The following is a 21,272-nucleotide window of genomic DNA, read 5'->3' on the forward strand; positions in this document are numbered from 1 at the left end:
GTGTTGGCCTTGCAAAATATCTGAGGAGTGATAATAAATTTCATATACAGCAGCACAATTGCTGTTCTATAAAAGAAAGGTTTTAATGTTAAACCACAATTTTCCACCTAAACTGTTTTAAATAAAGTTGTCTATAAGGGGGAAAGCTTAAATCCTGTGTATGTAGATGACACAAGGTATGCCAAGTCAGACTCTTGTGAAGATATTGAAGTGATTCAATGCACAAAGACTCTCAAATGAACTCACCAAACACTATCTTGAATAACACTGCAAATGATGTGAACTGACCCCGGGATTTGTATTCCACCCTCCTCTTCCTCTGATCTTTCTTCCTTCTTTGGCTCCTCCCTCCCTTTGTGCTGAGCCTTCTGAGAGCCAAGTACTTGCATAGTTACTTTGGGTTACAATATTTTATCCTCAGTGGAAATCAGAAGCTTTAATTCAAAATGTGACCACTCTTGACCTCTGACCCTGGTGCCTCCCACCCTGTGGCTCCTCTCCATTTTCTGTCTCCATGGAACTGAGTAACCAAGTGAAAAAATGGGAGCAGGCAGAGTCTCTAGCTATTCATAGACTACCCCGCTCCCACCTCCCTCCAATAAAAAGAGAGAGAGAGAGAAAGATGAATGAAACTCATTCATCAATAAGCAGGAGATGAAGAAGAAAGCCCTACTGGCTGAAAAGTAAGCTGAGAAATGGGGAGGGAAAAAGAGAAAAGGTGCCAAGAAAAAAGACAGAGGGGCATGAGGAAGTTAAGGTGGAACGCAAGTTATAAGTCAAAATTAAAAATTTACAAGATGATAAGCTGTATTGCTTATTTCTCCAAATTGAGTATCTGTAAAGATCCAGCAGTTTCAAAAGAAAGCTAAATCTGAGTTATTTATAGGAAAATAGATGCACCTTGAGACCATAATATTAAGTGAAATAAATTAGACCGCAAGCTTAAATAGTACAAAGTTTTTCTTATATGAGAAACCGAAAGTATAAAGAAAGATTAAAATAAAAAATAATGATAGTAGCAGGGAAATAGATCAAGAGATGGAAGGAGGGAGAGGGAAGAGAGGGAAAGGGGAAGTAAAAATAATTAAGATGTGTTATGTACATGTACCAACTCCCATAAATGTAATTATTATGTACTGCAAATATACACTGATAAAAATTTTTAAAATTGAGTGTCTATAATTGTGTTATACTTTCTTAAAAGAAAGTAGTGCACCTAACAGAGAACCAGAAGGAAACTCCACCAAGCTTCTGGGGTTGTCTTTTCCTAAGTTGTACAGTGGCACCATTTGAGATCTGGTAGGTATGGAACCAAGACACCTGCTCAGAGAGTCAGGAATGAAGAAAATCCAACACTTCTGCAGGAAATATTTCTGCATCTCAGAGAGCCAGATATGGCAGACATATTCGTTAGGTCACTCACCTAGTCAATCTGTATTCCAGTCAATGTGAATGTTAAACATTTCAGTGTGCCTAGAACCAAACCACAATATAAGAAAGTGATCCAAAATATAAGAAAGTGTCCAGTGGTCTCGCAGTCAACCAATTTGGTAACAACATAGAGGCTAACAAGGTATTTCCTCCTAGTTTAAGAATGTTGGGTGTGAAAAGTAAAAACATCATTAAATTCAGATCAAACTCAAAGCTCAGTAGATTTCAATAAGTCTTCAGCATTTACTATATCTCCTCTTTCCCCATAAAAATATAAATTAATGTATTGGTCATATATCTAAAGCCATATTTTTATCAAATGAAAGCTAGTTCTGACATTAGTATTCTAAAGAATTTTCATTTCATATGAATCAAAGCAACCACAACATACTTCAGATCAAATATGTTGAGGCACGAAGATATTTGCATTCCCTTTCAATCTTTCTCTTACACCAAAAGGACATCATTTACACCATTATAGGTTGAAAAGGATCGTGCTAGGGAGAAACAAATCCACCTGTTTCCTTACTGACATATTCCAGCTACATTTACGTAGAACTCTAAAATTATTTCCCAGGAAATTTGGCATTGATCCCAAATGTCTGTTTGCACTTTCCCTTTTACTTAATCTCTCATGTCACTTTGCTGACTACATTTTCTAAGACTGTCAGATTTCAAGCAGAAGAATATGCATGAAGGAGTTGATGTATTGTGATCGAAAAAAAAAAAAATAAAAGGCTTACAGTCAGATTGGTAAATGCACTCAAGCCTGACTCAAGTGAAGACCTCATGGACTTCAAATATATATACCTACCACTGTCAGGGACAAGAACCTTAAGCACCTCTAAAAAATCACAAAACGAGACACAGAAATAAAAATGAAAGAATTCCTCATAGAAGAAATGATCAGAGGCTCTATGCATTCCTCCTGTACTATCAAGGACACAGAGATAAATCTATAACAGAGATGAACTCATAGATGAACCCTTCAGATTATCCCCTGCCTGCACTCTTTGCTTACCTCCTCCCCTTCATTTCTGCAGATTCCCATGAAAAGTGCAGAAATGGAGACCCGAATACACTGCCAAGTAGATTCAACTGCTTTTGGGTCTCTGCCAGATTCTCATTAGGTCTTGGACATGTGAGCCAATGCTGATTTCCATGGTTGATCTACCCTAAATCTGCCCTTCCTGAAACACTAGTCTTTATCTTTCCACTCATAGCCTTTAAATGGAGATTTGGATGACAGCAATACCAAGGAGACCATCATTATTCACCCATTATTATGAAATTGATGGGCTCTAAGTCTCTCTGGCTGAAAGCTCTGACAGGGTGAGATCACATTGGATTGCAGAGTCATTCCTTTCCCTGGTAAATGGGCTTGCAAATGAGAACTAGATTTGGAAGGGGGGTAGGAAGGAGGATAAAGGGAGAATGTTTTTCCTCAAATTCACCTCACTTCATGCTGGAGTGAGAGGCCATCTATACTCACGAAAGGCTAATTATATAAATCAGATGCCCTGGCCGAGTTTCCAACCCCCTGGGAGCAGGGAGAGCTAGGAATAAATGATGTCTTCTGCAAAATGAAAGAAACCCTTTGAAAAAATGCCAAAGCCAATACAGCTTAACTCACCATTTTTTTTTTAATAGAAGCAGAAAACTCTGGACCAAGAATAACAGAAATAGCTGAGTTTTCATCTTCCAGCAGATTTGGAAATGTATTCACAATTTATTTACCTCCTTGCTAGTATCTACTTATCTTTACTTTGCACTGCTAAATATGACAACTCCTGAACTATTCAGATATGTAAATACCTCCTCAAAATGAAAACTAACATTCCTTCAGAAGACCATATTCAGTGTAGAAGATTAGGGTAATAAGCCTTTGCTAGGTATCCAGGGCTATGTGTGATGGGAAACAGTTACAGGACTAAGAAATAGTCACCATTAGTTTGGGCTCTGCCTCTCACTAGCACAAAATCTGGATAGGCATTTCATTTTCTGGGGCCTCAGATTCCTCCTATGAAAATAATGGATCTGACACACACTAGCAACTAGCACCTCTGAAGCATGATTTCACTTTTCTATGCATCCCCCAAACAGTCAACACTCAGCTGCAAACCTGAAATCCAATCCAGATATCCATGGCACACACACCAGCTACTTTGAATACCAGATTTAAATACTGAATTTTGGTGCTGAATTTTTAAATTCCCTCTGGATAGTCTCAGATTCCATGGAAGTTCATTCATGTTCTTATCGCTCTTCGCTCACCTTACCTCACACTGGACCCACTGCGGTGAGAGCTCTTTGACCCCTGTCAATGTTAAGTTTCTTTTTATCATAGATCAGGAAGGGCTATTCATTTTACCAGGAAAGGTACCATTCACTAAATTTCCAAACCTGGCAGCTGGAAGTTATTCAACAGTTGTCCGATAGGATAAATAATTACAAAAACTTTTGAAGATAAAGGACACACATTATAAAGAATACCTCTAACTAGATGGAAAGCTGAGTAATTTATACCAATTCATCTTTCCAACAAGTTTTTCTAACTCTTATTTATGATCCGAACCAGCAAATTAAAATTCGTTCTTGCCTGATTAAAGAAGCAGACTAAATCTATTTAATGTGGGTAGTCCAGGTTGGGACATTCTGTACATGATATGGGTTATAGTTCTGAGATTAGAGTACAAAGTATACTTTAACAAACACCATCTATACCAATGCTGCCACTCAATAGAATGGGATGGTGAGGGATTTGCCAAGTCACTGGAGCAGAAGCAGAAGAACACATGCTGGATCCCTCTGCTCCCACCTGCATAGCTACTTCTCTTGTTCCATGAAAAGTGCTCTGAGTTGGAGCAAAAAAAAAATTAATATTCTCACTGTCTTCTTTGGCAATGAGATTCAGCTTCATCTGTCAAGGAACCTCTAAAGTGTGTAGGATTTTGTTTTCTGTTCCTTTTCACCCAAAGAGAGATGGACAGGGTCCCTGCTGAGGAACCCAACCATGTTTTTACATTTTTGCACTTACTTGCTTTTTCTTGCAGCCCATAAAATTTTTATCTAGTCCAGGGTGAGAACTACCTGTCACTGAGCCAGTTCATTGCTTATTATTACGATTTTTATGCCCTGAGTCCTCCGCGGCTTTGGAAGCTCCAAAATTTATTGTTATTCAAAATTCATGAATTTCATTCTCTTTTCCTATATTTTGCTACAACCTCTTTCTCCCCCTCTCTCTCCAAGCTTACATTATAGTTTTATCTAGCTACTCAAAGGAAGAATGGCGAAAAAGAAACTGGCTTTATAAGTACAAAAAAAGAAAACCCAGTACAGAGCCCATCCTGGAGTTTCACATCTCTATGCCCCAGAAGTGCAGGCATGCATGCACACATGCAGACTCCCAGTAGCCAACAGCTTCTCCAATGCAGTTGACCAAAACCTGTGCCATCAGGGCCATCTGCCATAGCCATTTTCCTTGCTTTCTTTCAGAGATCACATCAAGGTGATCTGATCAATCTGTATCCTAAACATATTTTAAATGTAAAGGGTAAAATTTTTGTGATAAGCAGATGAAGGCCTGGGACTAGATGTTCCTGATCCAATCTCCATCTCTTCATTACTATCCAGCATGCTGGTATTCCATAAATCCCAGAAGCATAAAGAGTATTCTAGAGACTGTAAAAAGTGAAGAAGGGAAAGCAGATTGAATCCATTAGATAAGTCTAAGTTGACTGGCTCACTCTAAATCATCTAAGATGGATATTTTGGTGCCTAATAGGCTCAAATGGAAATCATGTTACCTCTGGAACTTAGAGTTGAATTTTCCTATCTGTTCAAAAGGCCACATGAAGCTGGATTGAGGGAGAAAATAAGAAAGATGGGATTCAAAACAAAACACTGAAATGGATCACAGATCAGAGTACAGAATAAGGGTTGAATATCATTTCTTTGTAATCTGAAGAATGCCCAGGACAACTAGTCTACATCATCACTAGTCCATGTCATAGAAAGGTAGACAGGGTTTAAGATAGGGTGGCTTTTGAAGCACATTATCTATAAAACCTACCAGACTTTGTCAATACAAGAAAATCATGGTGTTTCCCTGTTTAAAGACTGGGATACTAATTATTGTGTTTTTGTAATCAATTGCAAAGACAAATTTTAAAATCATACATCTGTAATCATTTTCCAGTGAAAATGTATAGAAATTCAGATGTGCAGCCATGAAGCAGCCCAACAAATCCATCTCTTCCTATTTTGGGAGTCTCTAGGGTGCACATTTCTTAGAATTTTGTTCAAAATTGCTTCCCTTGCTTTTTTCCCTATGACAAAGAGGACAAAGAGACAAGGAAGGGACAGTGGCAGAGGAAATCTATTAACAGGAGAAGTAGAAAATGCTTTTGTCAAGGTAGTTTATTCTGCCCCTTTGCTTCCTTGAGTTGATGCTTAATTGGAATCATTGCTGTTTCCGAGCCACATTTTCATTTTTTTATCTCAACCTTCAAATTCTGTTAAATGCCTACTTTTTGGAGAATTGTTGCTATTTAATTTTTTAACCAGTTCCCCATCCCTCCCATATATAGAATGAAAGTATGGACCACTGCAGAGATTTCCAACAGCTCAAGGGAAGACAAAAAACTATGCTAAAGAATAAAACTAGTAAATTCTCCCTGCTATCAAACAAATGTTTAAAACATATGAATTGGAAGTGAAGGAATTAGTTGGCATTGAAACCAATCTAAACTCAACAGTTTACCTATGACACAGGATTGTTGTGATAATTAATGAAAAATGATTCACCATAATAAAAAATGAAAAATAATTTTGTGCTATGATAGTTAATTGATATTTCCCACAATTTGTTAAGTGATATGTATAATGTGATATTATTGCAAAGAACTTGTAGATGCTTCACTAATGTGTTTTAGTGACTTCTTTTCCTTCCTACCTTCTGGTTCCCCCATGCCTCACCCAATTTGCAGGATTCCTGTCCACCTATTTGCCCTCACTCCCTGTGTATGTCTCCACAGAGACTCTTTTGAGGGCCATCTATCCAACATCCTCATTTCCAAGTCTACATCATGCACTGGCTTGCTCAGTCACTCCAACTCTCTTCCAGCAAGGAGAATATAGAAAGAAAAAAAAAAATGTAAACAGGGCCGGGATTTAGCTCAGTGGCACCGCAGCTGCCTGGCAAGTGCAAGGTCCTGAGTTCAATCCCGGCACACACACAAAAAAAGTAAACAACTCTATTTTCCAACCACTTTTATAATAATTTTGGAGGTGATTTAGGAAATTGCCAGTTAGATGTATTCACAAGAGATGTGGGGAACAGTCACAAGGAGACAAAAGCAAGATGTGCGGTGCTTGGTGTGTAGCTGAGGTCTGCAGCTCTCAGTCTGGAAAGAGCAGTGTGTCTGTGGCCCTGAGACTCAGCCAGGGGTCTCTTACTCCCCACTCATGATAGAAATAACGTAGCAACAGCTCTGGTAACAATTTCCTGAGTCTAAACTTTCTGACCATGGCAAAGTCAGCAACCCTTGTGAGATCCAGCTCTACAGTGTGTTCTTAGGAGCCATTGCAGTAGCTCAGCATAGAATCTATTTCTTGAGCTCTCTCAATAATTGTGGGAACTATCGCTACTCCTTAATCAATTTCTCAAGGCTTAAACTAGCCAGAGGGGATTTTGCTGTTTTCAATTTTAAAATATTGACTTGTATTCATTCTTGCCCTTATTACCAAATTCTGCTCTCATGCAAATCTTTCATAAATGACAAAGGATGAAATAAATTCTAACTTTTTAAATTTTAACTCACACATGTGTAACAATTCACCAAGTTTTAAAGCAAGATTCTCTCTATCTCTGGAAAGGTTATAAAATCTAATGTACTACAGATGTTCTATCTATTGGATTGAAAAGCTTTACTTAACCCACTCAAGAGCCCACAAGAGCTATACTCTCTGGAGCAGAACATCTCCTCAGGGTTGGAGGATCACCATGGACTGGGCCAGAGGTAGTTTTATTATTCAGCCTTTTAAATCAGCTGCTGGATTATATGAGCAGAAGCCAGGAAATCACATTTGGAAATTTTAAAATAATCATTTATTTTATTTTAATTCATTTGTTATTTCATTTTCTTATATTTTCTATTATTCAGCTGCTGGATCACCAACAGGAGTGGAAAATCCCACTAGAATAGCTGAAGAAAATTCTTATTTTAGAGGCATTGAGGCTCAAATTTGAGCTACAAACCAGAGCCAAAGTTTTCAGAAGACTGCCCAGTGCATTACATGACACAATTCCAAGACAGGCTTTCTAGCCCTGAATGTGCATTAAGTCCTCCATTAACTAAAGCCATTTCGGCGGTACCATGGCTCATTATTCTTTTCCGTATTATGCTACTTCATGCCATGTTTGGGGATGTGAATATGCTGTATATCTGCCAGGAGTGAACAGGGGTTATCGATGAGGTTCCCATAGTTAACATAAGGAAGTCATGTATAAAATTATTTATAGCCCAACTCAATGTATACATTCTGAACGGAAAAGAGCTGTAGGCACAGACTCTGCCTAGGGAGGATAGACAGTCATAGGAATCGGGGAAATTATATACACAGATGTACAGTATACTTCATGATTATTTTTAAGTTATCCCTCATGTCCATACCTAGCTATCTCTATGCTACCTTGTGATACTTTATAACTCCTCAGTGTTTTCAGCTGCTTAATTGATAATTTCATGCATTATTAGCTTATCTGTGTTTATCTTTTCTTTTAAAATGATTGAAATTGTTTACTTCTTGGTTGATAAATGAGGTCAGGAATCAGACCCCAAAGCTAGGAGTCAAGGATTGGCTCAGTGGTATCATTAGACTTGAACACAGGGATGGGCTCCTTACCACTGGAAAATAGGATGCTAATGGTTGATTATGCAATAAAGTGACATTATTGCTAAACCGAGGAACACCCATGCTTAACTGTGATAAAGGCCTGCTGATGAAAGTGCATGAGCCCAGCACAGTCAGAAAGAAACTGACCTTGACCGTCACAGAAGTAAAGGTAACTGAGGACTGTGAAGTGCACTGTGGCTTTTAAATACCCTGGAGCAAGCACTTACAGCATGAAGAACAAGCTCTCTGCTAAATTCCTCTGGAACATCATAGAAAAGAGTTTAGGTGGCAGCCCTAAAAGAATTTTATTCCTTGTAGCACTTGGGCTGAGACTGTTGAAAATTAAGCACAATATTTAACTGTGTTTGTTACAGAACTACATGCTAAATTGATCTCATGCTTCACCAATTCTCTCATGTGACGATTAGGACAGTTTTTGGAAAAGAAAGTTCCTAACACTCGGAAAGGGCAGATTTAGCTGGATTTAGATAAAAACCAGGGTCTTAGACCACGGAGTCCCTTTGAGTTTCCCTCTAGATACCCTTATTGACAGCCAACTTTGGAGCCAACTGATACAAGAGGAATATAGTCTGCAGTGTCTTCACCACAGACTCAAAAGGTAGAGAGGAGCAGGGATGATCTGGAGCAGAGAGATTAGTTCATGATATCATGCATCCAAGTTCTGTAGATTATGGGAAGCAACACCATATGTTGGAAAGACCTAGTTATGCCCTTCTGTCATTTTAGCTCTACTCCTGTTTCTGCATCTGCATGTAAACAAAATAATGTACTAGACTGGTAGCCTCACTTTTATTTAAGTAGCAAAACTTCCCTCAAATAAAATGGCACTGTAAAACTTTAATATATAAAACAAATAAAAATAAGCTGGAGTCTCCTGAGAATGAACACTTAGGGTTCTGAACTCATACTGCCTCAGTTCAGCTCAGTCTGCCCTGCTTTGCTGTGTAAACATGGAGGGAGATGGGCCCCTTGCTTCAGTTTCTACCCTGGAATCTCCATTTTGAGCCCATTCTCTGTATTAAGGGAATCCATCTCATTAAAAAATCCCAGCAGAGGACAACCAAATGTTCCTGAGAAATTCACATTGAAGAATTTTCTGTGATCATATTTGTAAAGTGACACAATGGGAAAGAATTTTCCAAAACCAGGCTAAGGTCACCCACCTTTCATTAATAGCAAGTGCTTCCTGTCTTTCCAACAGGAGGGGCTGCCTTAGAAATGACCCAGGTGGGAAGCCCCAGGAACAACCAGCCCCCAATGAGAGCAAAGAGTGCTTTCTTTGTAATAGAAAATGGCCAGACTTTTCTACAACCACGGAAGAGGAGACCAAAGCCCTCCTGGGGAGCATCGGGTTGCAGACCAGGCTCCTGAACCCTTACATTTGCTGCAAACTAGCCAGCTGCAGACCTGGTGAACGTCTTAAATCTCTAAGAACACCACTGCACTCTTGAGTGAGCCCAGGTGTTTGACCATCTAAGGTGTTGAAATATGCAAGGCCAGCCCCGCCGGTGCCAACTGGGTCACAGGCACCCCTCTGTGCTCGAGTTTCCCAGGCCCCTGAGCGGAACTGCTCACAATTAGCTGCTTTGTTTGTCCCCAAGCCCAGCCTCTCTGGACGTGCAGTTCTTCTCAGGTTGGTTGTCTCCCCTCTCTCTCTTCTCTCTGTCCCCACCCCACCCCCACCCCCCACACCTGCACAGTAATCCTACCCAGAAGGCACAGGCATCACCTGCCCTGTGCTGTTCCTGCTCTGAGGCTGTCAGTGGCTCCGTCTCTCAGGCTGTCAGCCTCCATCAGCAGCAGGGGCCCAAGGGCATGTGGAGAGCAGGCAGTGGGGGTGCATATCCTGCCTCTGCTTGCTCTCCTCCTCTCTTACCCTCTTGCTGCCAGACATTCGTCTTTCCACCCTTTGGTCTCAGCTCAGGAATCAGAATATGATTTTTTAGGTTTCTTCCCAGGGGACTTGTGAGGGTTAAATTGGAATAGCAAGAATGTCATATATGTCCAAGCGCTGCCAGAGTCATAATTTCTTCTTGACATCTTCCAGCCTAGCTGTGGATGTGAGCCTGGGGATCAGAGTGGAGGAGGAATCCCAGAGGTCCCCGAAGGGACAAGCCCTGTACCTCAAATCCCTGCCCACATACCTGGGGTCCCATCTTTGAGAAAGCCTATAGATTCTGAACTTTACTCACTCCCTTTTCATCTTAGGAACCTGAAAATATTCCAGTTCAACATCAATAAATGCTTTAACAGGTAACCAGGTCTTTATCTTCTGTTTCTGAATTTCATGGGATGTTCTTGAAAGAATGCCTTACTTAGATATAGTAAAGGCAATTATACACAGGAAACTCAATCTGTAAATTAAAAATGTTGTCTGAAAAAGTGCTGTCCTATACTGGGGGGAAAGCCATAACCTTTCCCTCAAATAAATTATAATCTTGCAGGAAGAAGACACTGACTGATCCAGGGCGTATGAGTAGCACACCTGTGAGCAAGAGTCCCAGAGCACTGGGTAGAGCAGCAGATGCCAGGTAGGCCGCAGTATTTAGTCTTCCTAGATGAAATGCATATGGGCTTTCCTCACTAGATACAAGTCATCTGGTGGCAGATAACCCCCCAGAGAGCAAGCTTTGAGATGTATAGAGGATTTCTGCAACTTCTCCTTTCCCTGTTGGCTCTGATAGGAAGTCAGCAATTTCAGAGACCTCAAGGAATAGCAAAGTTGGGTAGAACCCTACAGATTCTTTCATATACTATTTTATTGTCTGGGTCTCCACATTAGATATTAACTTTCTAAAAAGGCAGTACTGGGATTGAACATAGGGCTTTTTCCAATTGAGAGCTATATCCCCAGTACTTTTTTAGATTTTACTTTGAGACGGAGTCTCGCTAAATTGCTGATGTCCAGACTGGGCTTGAATTTTCAATCCTCCTGTCATAGCTTCTCAGTGTGCTTGGTGTATAGGTATGCATCATCATGCCTGGCTCAGATAGCAACTTTTTAAAAATACATGTTTTTAGCTTATTGTATGTAATTTTAAAGCAACAAATGGTAGGCTCTAGGTTTCATTTAACTCTGTATTCCCAGACACCAGACTAATAAACTGTGCTAATCTCCAGGATTTTTCTGAATGGTGTGAGCCCTCATCCATCTCTTAGGTGTTTGCCCTCACCAGCCTTGACATTATAAATGACTGAGCTTTGGAGACAGACAACCTGAGTTCAAATCTAGCCTTTGCTAACTACTGGCTGAAATCTACTTAACCTGTAGAACTTGTTTCCTTCTCTGTAAAATAGAACAGTAAAGTTTCGAGTGACATAAGCCATAAGAAAGCAGTAAACATAGCACCCCCTAAATAGAATTAACTGCCTCTTATGGGTTCCCAGGTTTCCTTATTTTCCTTATTTGATCTCTAGCTTTTTAGTAAACGATGTCCTGTGTCTCCCCTTTTGCGTCATTGTAATCTGATTTATCTATCTACTATCTATTTTTCTATCAGTTTGACCCCATATCTAAGTCCTTTCTACTGATTTTGCATAACCACAGACTACTTGATTTCTAGAAGTGATAGAAACACCTGATTGTCAAAGTGTTTATTTGTCAACCTTGTGCAGTTTCCTTGATACCTTTCAGCCTCAATTTCCTCAGGTATAAAATGGGATTAATTAATTTCCACACATTAAAAAAATTTGTAAGGATTAAGTCACACACATAAGGCATTTACCAGAGTTTCTGCCTCAAAAAAGTTAAGTATTACAAAGTAACCCTTTCCTCCCTTCCATTTGATCTCAGGAAGCTGAAGTCTCCAAAAGGGACATCACTTTGTTACCCATAACTGAGAGTTCTTACTTATATTTCCTAAAACTTGACATTCAATTAAGAGGCTCCGTGGGGCTGAAAGCAAGCCTCTCTGTCATTTTTCCAAGACCGAAGTCCTTCCTCATTCACCTCAGTTCTTTTTCTTGGCTGTTCCATTTGCTCTGTAGTCATTGAAATGGAAAACCCAAAATTTCTCCCCTGGGGCTTTGCTTTCCATTATATCAGAATGCAACTGACTCTCAGATTTTCAGTGCCCACAGGGGGTATTCAAACCTGTGCAGATGGGGTTAAGATCAAGCTGCCCAGTCCTGGGGTCTCAGGGACATTGCACAAGACTGGTGTTCTTTTGCTGGGATGAGCCAGGACCTCTGCCTGTTCTCTGGCTTCAGGCAGCTTTGCTAGGACTCCTGGACTTCACTGCTTTTCACCTTTAGGATGGTATTTAAGTAGCTTGCAGTCTGATGTCCAGGGGTCAAAGGAACCATAGTGGTCTAGGCCCCTTTTCCTTGTCGACCCTCCAACTATGGCCCTCCTCCACACACCCCTCTAGAACACTCCTCTCAGAGTCCACACCTCTGTGCTCCTGTGCTGTCTGAAAAATTAGCAAGTATCTCCCTCTTTCCAGCTGCACATTCCCTAGCACAATTTATATGTGCTCAATACATGCCTGTTAATTTTGAAGATATACAGATATACACATTCATGTTTAAACAACTGCTGGGCAACTTCAATTTTATTATTATTATTTTATTCCTTGAGGGAGTAGAATCAGCTTTTCTTTTCTTTTTCTGCTTATCTTTCACTGTAATTTACCCCCACACTCACATGCACCCTTTCCAGCAATGCTCAGACTCACTCCTCACTTATCTGGTAGAGTAAGAGCCACAGTAGGGGCTGTAAAATCTTTCTGCAAAGCAGAACACTTCACAAATGAAGACTACAATCCAACTGTCTGATCTGCCATACTGCAGCTCTAACTAGATCCTTTCACACCTAGGAAATTTAGCACTGCTGTCTTTCTCTCAGACTTTAATATCTGGCCTTATGTGAATAGTACATAATGAATTGTATTTCTTAGAGATTAAGAATAATTTCCCTCTGTGTCAAACTTAAAGCAATTGCTGAGAGAGATAAAGAGGGAAGAAAAAAAAAATCCCTTGAAGGTATTTTAGATAATAGAAAAGAACCAAGGCAGGATTCAGGAGTATTGTAGAGAATTTAATATGACTTTGGACATTGAATAGAGAAAAATAAACAAACATGTATGGCACTGTGGGCTTTTTTTTTCTTCAAGCTCATATTATACACTTGTGCTTGATTTTTTGACATTCATTTGTCAAATGAATTTCAATCCTACCTGAAGTTGCCTTACATAAACCAGCCCTCTGCCTTCTCTGGTCCTGCAGCTCATTGTCAATCTACCCCATAGGACTCCTTGTTATTCCTCTTCACATCTCTGGATGTGGCAATTATTCTTCTTGCAGAGCAAGCTGGGGTTGATCTAGGTTATAACTTATGATTTTATTTTTCACACACTCAACGTGAGCTCTTCCCTGGACCACATGTGGGGTGGCTCTATAATAAGCATTCTGCAATGTACCTTGTGCCCACAGTTGTGCCATTCAAAGTACCCAGGCTAGTAGACAGTTAAGGAAATGACCCACCAGCTGTTAGGACTCCCTTGCCATAGCTGATGTTGTTTTCATGCTTCAAGTGCTATCAAATTATGTAACACAGGCACAGCTAAACAACTAAAGAAGCTTCGAGGTCATACTCTCTCCCTCCGGGGAGCTCTGAGGTTAATGCCATTTATCAAACTTGCTTACGGCTAAGCTTTATACCTGCTTGCAAGTTGGCTAGCAATCAAAAAGCTGTTTCCTTTGTAAGAATAAAACCCTTTAAACCAAATATGACTTGGATTTCACTTTGGTTTTAAAATGATTTTTAACTCAGTACTTTTACATAGATTTCTCTTTCTCACAGTTCACAATTTGTATCTCATCACGTAACTCAATTGCCTGTAATCATACCTACATAGTAATTACAAAACTAGTTAATAGCAGGATTTCTGCTGTAACTGACAGTTTAACCACTATCAATTTCCAGTTCTTAGATGATTGGTGCTAAAAGACATTCTACATATGTATTTATAATTTCTCTAACTGCTATTTTTGCTTGGTAGTGCCAAAAGTTTGAGACTTTTATTTTTTTTTAGTCAACAGTAGAACATAATTTCTTCTTGTTCCAACACTATTTAATACTCATTTCTTAATTGAGCTATGACTACACCCTTTGGAATTCAAATGCATGACTCCAAACTTTAAAATATGTCAACAGCAAAAATAAAATACTGTTTAATGTTTAAATTATGAAAGAAAAAGTTATCAGCCCTAAAATAATTAGCGTTTTTTATTTGTTTTACTTAAAAAAGGCTATCCAGCTGGGAATTTAGCTGAGTGGTTCTGGTGTTGGCCTCGCAAGTGCAAGGTCCTGAGTTGGATCCCCGGTACAAAAAAAAAAGGCTATCCATTAGTGACTAAGAAAAAAACAATATTTTTAATTTCCATAATATTTATTTAATTTTCATAAATATACTGTATTGCAAGTTCAAAATAAGAAATTTGGACTTTGTCACTGAAATTGTATGACATAGTTTTGTTTTGTTTTTTAGTACCAGGGCTCGAACTTAGGACCTTGCACTTTTGAGGCAGGCAGGGTGCCACTGAGCTAAATCCCCCGCCCTGTATGATATAGATTTAAGAATGGTTTCTTCCTGTCCTAGGAGTAGAAGCAGCCTTGCTTGAAGCTCAGAGGTCTCCTGATACCTCCTTCCTAACCCAGACTCCTTCCCACACAGCCACTCTCAACCTCATTACCTTATTCTTTGTAACCCACTACTAACTGAAATTGTGTCTACTTATTTGCTTTTCATATACTGAGAATGAAAGCAGGAGCCCTTTGTGTTTTTATCCCGTGTTGTCAGGGCTTAAAATAGTATGTGGGTATTCCATAAATATTTCATGGCTGGGTAAATGGATGGATGTTTTCAACTGATGACCTCTGCATCCTATTGTAAACATGTAAAAATTGTATAGTTGTTTTTCAGAAGTGATATTTAGATAAATGTATGAGGGTAGTGTGAAACCATAGAAATGATCATGAAAACCAACTTTAGTAATTAATGGAGAAAATTATGATTGTTTTGTGACCTTTTAAAGTTTTTCTGCAAACATTAAAAAATCTCCTATACTTATAAATTTACAAATTAAAATATAGTAAAATTAAATCTATTTTCTGTACTGTTGTATAAAACATTAGAAATATGGAAATTTAAGCATTTTATGGATTTTTGTTTGGTAACATCTTCATCAAGAGCAGTTTGGACAGCTTGCTTTCTCTTGTTCTTGAGGTACACGTCACAATACAGAGTAGGCTCCATTTCTATGCTTTGGAAAATTATTATACACTCTCCCAGGTTTGGTTAACTTCCAACATTTTACTCTTTCCTCTCATAAAGCTGTTAAAATAATTCTGAGAGTGCCATTAAAAGATGATTTTGTTGCCAGCCTCAGTCCCTTTGGTAGAAGTCTGTCTTGCTTGCATATCCACTTTCTACACTGCATGGATCAGCGGCACCTCCTAAGCACCTTGGCAGCACAAGGACATCCCTCTGAGGGCAGCACAGCCACCCTTCTGACCCGCATTTACGTCTTCCCTGAGTCCATTTATGTTTGATTTGCATTTCATTTCTAGCATTCGATTATGCCTCATTTCTTGTCTGCACTTTCAGTTTTGTTAGCCAGTTTCTTCTTGAATTATTCATTTTTAAAAGATGTCTTGCAGGTTTATCACCAGGAGGCAAGAAGGCAACCCAATCACCCACTTTGCACTTGTTCAGTTTGTCTGATGTCAAGCCATACTGACAATTGTCGACATGAAGGCCCTGAAGCCCCCAATTCTCTTGTAAAGCAGGTTACTTACTATAGACGGGAACCTTAAATAAGATAAACATGTGTTTCTGCTCTAATCATTTTTACTCAGAATCCTTGGGATAGAAAAAAGTTAATCTTTTCAAGGAAACATCTTATTTTTTTATTTTTTATTTTTTTGGTACCGGGGATCAAACTCGGGTCCTTGCGCTTGCGAGGCAGGCAGTGGAAGGAAACTTTTTAAAAATACTATATTTTGAAAAAAATTGAAGCTCATCAAATGTAATTCAACAATGTGAGTGTAAAAATTAAATCCTTGTGGGAGGGGAAATTATTAGTAAAATGCCTAATGTGAATAACAGATATGCAGTGATCAATTGCAGACAGATGATACAAGAAGTGACATAATGGGTCACTGACTATGAAGCACTTCGGTCATTCATTGAGTGATGTGAGACTTAGTAGCTTGCAGTGCACTGTGTACATTAGGCAAATGCTTTACCTTACACACTAACAATTGAACTCCACGGTTGAAGGACTGGTGTTAGTCAATTCAACTGTGGTAACTACAAGGAAGGTATACTAGAGTCATGCAGAATCCAGATGTCTGATAACTTGAGACTTCATTTGTCTGCCAAGCTTCAGATGATCTCTGAATATTGTTATGTATGGAAGAAACTAGACACGTGTGAAATTGAGTTCTTACACTTGAAAGTCATGTATTAAAAACAAAGATTAACTCTCTTTATGGGTCTGAGACACAGAGTAGGTCTTTAGTCACAGCCAGAATAAAGTGTGGGAAAATAAAATGTAATTATAGTTACGTATTTGCATTTACTGAGCAGGATCGAGAATGTTTCAATCAGTGGTTCTCACAGCTTCTCAGCTTCTTATCTTGTAGAACGGGGAGGGCTTACTAAATCACAGATTGTTGCCTTACTCTGAGAGTCTGGGGTGCCCTCCAAGGACATTTCCAGTAAGCTTCTAGGTAGAGCTGATGCTGCAGTTCTGGGAACCACATTTTGAGAACCACTAATGTACACAGTCAGAAGGGAAGTATGGAGGGAAGGAAGAAAGAATTGGAGATTCCAGGGCAAGAGCATGAACATAGAGTCAGAGACTAAAGGGATCTTTTAATGTGGGCCTTTGTTTCACAAATAAGATGTGAAATCTTGAAAAGTTCAAGTGACTTTAATTAAAATACAAAGTTAGTGATGCAATCTGCTTCTTTCTCTAGAATCTGTTTTAAACAATATCAAGAGATTGCTAGTGATGGAGTAGGCTCTCTCTATTTTTAATAGATATATGATAGAAATGTCAGAGAGAGAGCTATAGAGAGAGGAAAAACAGGTTCTCAAACTTTACCATTCATGAAAGTTCTATGGTAGTAAAAATTAGCATTCACGGAGCCTGCCTTGCAAGCGCAAGGTCCTGAGTTTGATCCCCGGTACCAAAAAACCACAAACATAAAAATTAGCATTCCTCAACTCTCACCAGGGAGTTTGGATTTTGTGGAGGATTTACTCCATTGATTCTAATGCAAGTAAACTGTTCTTTAAGAAATAAGACTCTTAAATTGTGTAAGCAAAGTTTTAAGCCACTGAATCTATACTCAAGAAAGAACACAATGCCAACGTTTGATTTTTTTGTTTTACAAAATACTTCCACAGTCTATGATAGTTCTACCCAAAGATTCTATGGGTGAATGAAGCAATGCCACTTTGCCTCCTTGGAGAAACCTTGAGTGAATCCCCTCCATTTCAAAACCTTATCTTTCTCAGCTAGAGGGTAATTACAATAAAACTGATCTCTTGGAATTCTTTTGAGAATAAAATAAGATATACAAAAGTAAATTGCAAATAGCAAAATATTAGATGGATCTTTGTTGTCAAAGTCACTAAAGAAAAGACTAAACAGAGTATGAATTTCTTTTTAATATATCAAATGGGTTATTTACAATTAAAATTTTCTTGATTATGTTATAGTAGACTCAGCCTGGCTGAAGATTAGTCAAAGGAAAGAAAGGAGGCAACCCTTTGATAAATCACAATATTGTACCCTCCTGGGCCCCAAATTACCTGCACCAGGAAATGTTGGCTAAACTCTTCCATGTGGGACAATATTAAATTTATATATACTGAGCTAAATGGCTTTCTTAGAAAATATCTTGTCTAATCTCTATCTGCAGGATATTTCCTGCCTCTTCTGATTCACAATTAAATTGGGGATTGGAAACCAGACAATTTTGACTTACAGAGCTTTCTTTTCTTTTAGCACACCTGAAAACATTATTTTAAGGAAGATAAATGAAAATGATCCATTTGCCCTCAATTCTGCCCTCTCCATATAGGAAAATCCCTAGAGTGGAATGAAAAAATACCGAAAAGTAAAAGAGCTTTGCATGTCCCAGGAAGACCAGCAAGGAAGCCACCGCCTTTGAAAAGATGGTTCCAGGACAGGAGTCTTTTCAACTGAGAACAGAAGAGACCTTTTCTGCCTTGGAGAGAGAACCCAGCACTTTGTTTATCTCACATGTTGTAATCAATATTTATTGAGCCATAACCATCTGGCTTTTACTGTCACTCTGGGGTTGAGTTTCATGAGTAACTAACTCCCTCTTCCACTGGCTGCTGAAGTAATGACTCTATACATGTCTGGCAGTGGATCATTCATCTAAGTGTAGGAAAATGAGCAATTTCAAGGAAAAGCTGGCATCTCCATTTGAGTGAATCAATGACCAGCTAAAGTGTGGTTCCTTAAAATGCAGAAGGCTCTCCTCAGCCAACTGGCTTCTTTTGAAAGATGAGGCCTCAAGCCACCCACATGCATCTTAAATGTGCATGTTACACCTAATTACAGTTTTCTTGAGAGTCCATGCATCTGAGTACTCCCTAACTAAGGAACAAAGTCATAAAAACAATCCTCCAGAAATAAAGTGGTTTTATCTTGTTCTACAGAAAGTATGTTCCAAGAGCTTTTGTGGAGAAAGGTAAAGATTGAGCCTGAAAACTTGGAGATTAAGTGGATGCTGGTTCATGACTGACAGTGCTACTTGCCTGAGGCTGCTTCTCATCACAAGGTCCCAGGCATTGAGGATGACCAAGTACCATGATAGCAGAATTCCCCTAAATTTCTATATGTCCTTTTTTGACTCATCCTATGTGCACCTACCTTCTATTATAACATCTAGAATCCAGACAGCTTTTATTTTCTTCAGAAAGGATCCTTCTTAACTACCTACTTATACTCAAGCATCAGAAAGTCCTTCCTTTGTTCATTTACTCACTCAATGTTAGTGTGCAAACCACTGGGCTAAAAGCCATAGACAACTACAGAAAGCGGATTGTTTAAAATATATGTTATATGAAAAGGACGAGGTAAGAATTCACACCATTCCTTTGACCTAGAGCTCACACTTTCTCTTTTATAGTCTTCAATATTTAAACACAAGTTGGAAGATACTTCCTGCTAGAGGCCTGCCCTGAATCCACCCTCTCTGGCTTAGATGTCTTTCCTACATGCTATTAAAATGCATATCTAGAGCACTGCACTGATTAGCTCTTATGTGCCTATCTGTTCCCTGCAACTGGACCATGTGATTTAAAGACAGAAGCACTGTCGTATTTGTCTCCATATTCCTGATATTCAATATAGGGCCTGGCATGTTGTGCTCATTACATAGTTTTGAATGGATGGATAGAAAACTATAAAAGGAAAATCATAGGAAGTTATAGAACAGAAAAATGAGTAAGTATTCATTCTAACAAAGTTAAAAAAGAAAATTTTTATGGAGGAGATAATATTTAAGCAAAGCACTGAAGCATGATCAGGATGTCCAGAATTCAAAAAGATCTAGGGCTTGGGGAAAGGGGTGGTACACAGAGGATTACTTTCCATAGCCCAATTCTTTCCACCTCTAATTTGTTACTTTAAACATAATCTTTCATATACCCTAATTTTAACCAAGTTTTTTCTGTTTTCTTGTGAAGGACCTTCAGTGATTCCTTACTAACATAATAATATTCAAGTAGGTTAGCTTGCACTTGAAGGGTCTTCTTATTATTATCCAACGTTTATCCCTAACTCTTAACATCCATTTGGGGCCATTCTACACAAATCAGGCCAATCTGTCCTCTACTCCCCAAGGTCTTGCTTGACATCATCTCATTATTCATCCCTGGTCTGAGAAGCTTTGCCCTACCTTTTTGCCATTTATAACATAGCTTCATCTTTGAAAATCCTGTCCCCTTCAGTAACCCTCCCTTTTCCATGCTACAAGGCCATCATCTCTAGAAACTGATTGTACAATGTGCTTGTACCCTGTAAACATACGCTATGGTTTCTAACTGTAAATTTTCTCTGTCTGTCTTGTGAGATGCCCATAATTGCATCTACAGGCTGGGGTAATAGATGGGGTCTTGTTGTAACATGTACAGTGTCTTAGCAAAGGTTCTGTGAACTAACAGTCCTCACCAACTAAAACTATCCTGATAGGATAGAGGAAGTGTTTTTTTTTTCAAGCAGATACTTCATTATTTAGCTTCCAGAAGATAGAGGCTACTTATAGTAGATTTAAGACTTAGTTCAGTGAAAAGAATGAAAATTTTACTATCAGTTTGTCTAGAAATCCCTAACTTTGTCTGTTATAAAATAATTTCCCTTCCTAAACTGGTGTGTTCTTACACAGCAGGGTGTCCATAGATAATGGCAGTGTGCTGTGTATTTCAGAAAAAGCTGCAAGAAAGGGCCTTGAATGTTTTCGCCATCTATAAAGAATACATGCTTAAAAGATGTGTTTGTTTTGTCTTTTTTGGTACCGGGGATCAAACTCGGGACCGTGCGCTGGCGAGGCAGGTGCTGGAACCACTGAGCTAAATCCCCAGCCCAAGATAGATATGTTTAATGTGATTTAAACATCACATAATATATCCATTATTGAAACATCATATGGTACCCCCAAAATATGAACAACTTTTATGCTTTTATGTATCTGTTAAAATAAATTTAAATTACAAAGAAACAACCTTCCTACTTCCCTGCTTCATTGATAGAATGATAGCTGTAGCTATTTTACCTCTTCTGGGCAGCCAGACTAGTGTCACTTTTTACCTATGTGACTAGCGCTTTGTGCTAGTGGCTTCATTTTCACTGCTTTTGCCCTAGTTCTCGCCATC

General features: G+C 39.0%; 1 protein-coding gene and 1 long non-coding RNA gene across 2 annotated transcripts in view; one reads left to right on the forward strand and one right to left on the reverse strand.

Annotated features, from left to right (window-relative positions):
* Ptn (pleiotrophin) overlaps window positions 1-21,272 on the reverse strand; it is a 98,383-nt gene that overhangs the window by 62,485 nt on the left and 14,626 nt on the right. The window lies entirely within an intron of this gene.
* LOC110350516 (uncharacterized) lies at window positions 10,347-20,876 on the forward strand. Its single transcript, XR_002397119.2, has 3 exons — window positions 10,347-10,602; window positions 10,794-10,880; window positions 18,449-20,876. It is a non-coding gene; the product is annotated as an uncharacterized LOC110350516 (long non-coding RNA).

This window comes from Heterocephalus glaber, unplaced genomic scaffold, assembly GCF_053883595.1.
Source record: "Heterocephalus glaber isolate CG9 unplaced genomic scaffold, H.glaber_assembly_v1.0 deba00000621, whole genome shotgun sequence".
NCBI classification, from domain to species: Eukaryota; Metazoa; Chordata; class Mammalia; order Rodentia; family Bathyergidae; genus Heterocephalus; species Heterocephalus glaber.